Raw genomic sequence first — 4,345 nt, 5'->3', positions numbered from 1 at the left:
CCAATTTTCCATACACTTTTCGTAGGCCCGTGCAGGTATGGCTTTTAGTTCCATCGGCGAATTCTCTTTTACCGATTCAATCGACTCAAAACGCTTACCAAGAAGGGGCAATTTGAGCTTCGGGAACATGAAAAATTCGCACGGCGCCAGATCTGACAAATATGGTGCCTGAGAGATGACAGTGGTGCCGTATTTGGTCAAAAAACCGCGTACAACAAAAATTTTCCATAGTAAAAATCGCTTAATGCACTTGGGGTAGTCTCACATTAACAGCTGCTGTAAACAAACTAATTGACAGATGGCGCTAAAATTTTTGAAAAAGGTCTATTACTTAAGAAGTAGTTAACAAACAACAAAATCCGGATACTTTTTGAACAGAAGGTATTAAATTGACAAGTAATCAACTGACGGAACTGATTGATTTAATGCATTTATGCTCTTCTGTTAAGTTTATATTTCACAGTTCTATAGTTTTTAATTCAGAACAATGGAATTTTGATACACATATTTTGTAAATAAAATAATGAAGTCAAAATATCCAAAATTGCATTTATACTATATAGATGTGGATTGCATTATGAAAAATATATTGCAGTAATTGAAATTCTTTATATGTGCAAAAAGAAAACTATTTTACCAATATAAGAAAATCCTTAGCACTAAAATAATATATATAAAAATACATGTATATAGGTATGCGTGTATGTATGTAATTAACAATGAAATATTAAGCTCCACCCTTAAGGCTTATATTAAGATATTGTGGCAATATAATAAAAACGTACCATGATTCAAAATGTTAAATAGATGAAAATTCAAGAATTTTAGATTTTTTTTAGTTTTTTTACATGTATAAAAGATTTTAATCGTATTATTACATGCAATGCATATCATGAATCAGTTTTAAGTAACCCGTACCCGAAAAAAAAATATAATCGGTCACTACGAAGTCGTAGAACGTATACCTATATACATATGTAACAAATGTAATATATAAAAAGTATTTCAAGACGTAAAATCGAACTCTTTAAAATATACTTAGAAAAAATTTGCTAATACTAACTAAAGCTGACAGATAATCAGATGTTAACGACGGTTTGGTATAAAAACCAAGTACGAGTACTCAATGTGAAAGAATATGTTATTAACGATTGATGCTTAAACTTAATGAAAATGAATGAAACTAGGTTTTTAAAAATGAGGTATCTCCTCTATTGAGGCTAGAGACTATTTTAACAATCACAACAGCTCGTACTGACAATTAATTTCTCTTATTAAAAGAAGTATAAAAAGTAAAATTTAATATGTCGTAATAATTTAATATGTCGTAATAATTTAAGTACACTTAGTATAATTTTGATTAACTAGGTTATTATATTTAATTTATTTCTAATTTAAATATAAATCTAATTTAAAACAATGGGAGTAATTTCAAAGCATTTGTATATCGGGGATAAACACTGTCAAAGAAATACAACTATAACATATGTTATTGTAAAAAGTTAAAATTTTTCATTGTGATATACTACAAACTACTTCAAACTTGGAAATTATATACTTCTTCCCTATATTGGATTGGTCACTATTACTATTTTGTTTTTGTTTTTTATCACTTGCTACCAAAAATTTATAATCGAGGTTGGAAAAACCAAAGGATTTGTATTGAATATAAGAAAACTGATTTGATAAATAAAAATCGGTTTTTGTTTGATCATCATGACCTGATCAGGGAAAACATAATTTTGTTAAAACTCATGTTAGCTCAACACCTGAATAGAACCCGATTTTTAAGTACAATTATCTGGAAGTATTTTCCAGAGCAAATATCGAAATTTAAAATTCGCATTTGCTTTGTCAAGTCCACGTTTATCGCAAAGTTTCTTTAAGTCTAATAAAAAAAATCTATTTTAAATATTTTCTTTATATTTTTTTTTTATATTTAGTGTATGATGCAACTAAATGCATTAGTTTTTGGTGATATAAACTTACGGCAGTGACTGATATAATTATCTGTCGGATTAAGCCAGTCCTTGCAATTCTCTTTATATAAACTGTCTATTCAATTATATCCAGTCTATATTTTAAAAATAAGTAAGTATATTTATACTAGTTACCTGGTTTAGTCAATTTATTAGTCCGGCGTGTGGTTCTTATTTTTGTAGTTATGTAACCAATATGAAACTTATTAATTACAAAATGTATTTTTTGTGTTTATGAAATATAAAATAAATATATGAATTTATATTTTGGAAAAAAAAAAACAAAAAATACATGGTAACTAAGTTTGCTACTGGTACAATTACAAATTTCTTGATTTTTTTTAAACATAAATCATAATTTATCAATCTTAAAATATACTTGTGTTAAAAGTACTTCATCATAATTAACTACAGAGAAATGATTTGTTGTCTTTCGATGTATTAATTTGGATCTAAAAATGGCTTTTCGCTTAGGTTGAAACTCACAATATTGCTATAGAACAGTAGACTTAACTGAAAATAGATTTTAACAATTTTAATGAACATTATGATGCGGCATTATGCCTAAAGCCCACTTGAGCTCAAATAATGGCTGACTCAGAAATAATAATGGCTGAGCAACGCAGAAATGCACAATTCCCCCATTTAGGGGAACTCAATTCTATCAACTTGTCTAAGAAAAAAAGGACCCGAAGATTTCAGATCTTCTCCTAGGTAAGAATGGACACTGACACTGAGTTGGAGTACAGTTTGCTCCTTATCCGCAGAGCCACAACCTCGATAAAAGTCATTATAAGATAGACCCAGTATCATAGTGTATTTTCCTATTACGCAGTAACCCGTCAGTACCAATACTGTACTGCTGAGTAGGTTACGCCTTAGTTGAAATAAATTAAACGGGTTCATTTTTTATACAGTTTTAGACCAGGTCAGTTTAGAGATCTGACAGCAGGGTTTATTGGATGTATTGGTGCACCGATGAAAAAAGTATGTTTTCATTTATTGTTTTTTTACGTATGACATAACTATCTATAACTATCTGGTTATCTATTAGTAAATTTAAAGTCACTTCCAGTTTCAACCCATATACTTTACTTAATCTGTAAAAATCATTATAAGACTCTACGCAAACTAATGAGACATGAAAAAACAGTGTAGCGTATAATAGAAAAATAATGTAAATTATGATTATGAAATGCAATTTTAAAAATGCATCCAAACGTGTGTGTTGCCAACTTGGATCCAGCGTAATTGTTGGCTGAGCACGTGTTGATGTGGTGTAAGCGTATACACGTTAGTGTTCCACCATTAAAGGTGCGCTTAAATGGACAAAAGCTAACGGTTTTTAGTCGTTTTATTTTTTTATTTTGTTTTGAATTTGCTGAATCAGAAACACACATTCGTGGGCAAAAAGAATTATGCTTGAGCATTTTTTTTGTATCTAATTTAGTTCTTGTCTTCTTCTGCTAGCTCATGCAGAAGACTCACGTTGTATCTGACTTGTTTAGCAAATTCGATTCTTTTCTATTTTTTTTTTTTTTAAATATTACGCAGCGCAGCTACTTAATTTCGTATCTGTTGTTGCCAAAATGTGTAAACATTCTAGTTTGGAATTTACATTTTGGGTTATTAAACTCATAAGAATAACTACGCGAAAATTTTTATGCAGAGAAGATCCACGCATAAATACACACTCGAACCAGAATTCTAACCACTCACACACGCATTTGTGGCCAGAATTAAGTAGGCGATTAACCAAATATTCCAACCATAATTGCTGCTAATGTAAACATTTGTACACCGGATATTAGTAAATAAATTAAAAACGAAAAGATATTTATGTGCGACTAACAGTGCAATGCAAATTTAATTTTATAATTTTATTTATTTTTCTTTGTTTATAAAAAAAATCAAAATCAAAAACAAAGACAACTTAATACGTAATCAAATTTTTTGTTATTTAAACAAAGTTACTTCTTCGCTCAATTAACATAATGAAAAGAAAATAAAATTAAAAAATTAAAACATTAATGAAATAGAAAATATTTCATTTTTACTTTTGTTAACTTTTTTGTCGCTTTTGGTGACAGCTTAAATGGTCTGAAAATACCAGGTAAAAGTATGACATAATTTCACTAAATGATAGTTAATCGCTACTGGCATTTTAATCTGATAAAAGTAAAATGAAATGTAGAATACCTAAGAGAAATAAATTGATTTTTATAATATTATACACAACTCAATAGTGGGTGTTTAATTAAAGAAAAATCAATTAAAACATCTTATATCATTTGGAGATTGGGTATTACCTTAAAACAAATACCTTCTGCTCAAAAAGTATCCGGATTTTGTTGTTTGTTAACTAC

The sequence above is a fragment of the Teleopsis dalmanni genome, chromosome 2, assembly GCF_002237135.1.
Source record: "Teleopsis dalmanni isolate 2A chromosome 2, ASM223713v2, whole genome shotgun sequence".
Classification (NCBI taxonomy): Eukaryota; Metazoa; Arthropoda; class Insecta; order Diptera; family Diopsidae; genus Teleopsis; species Teleopsis dalmanni.
This window is presented reverse-complemented; position numbering follows the sequence as displayed.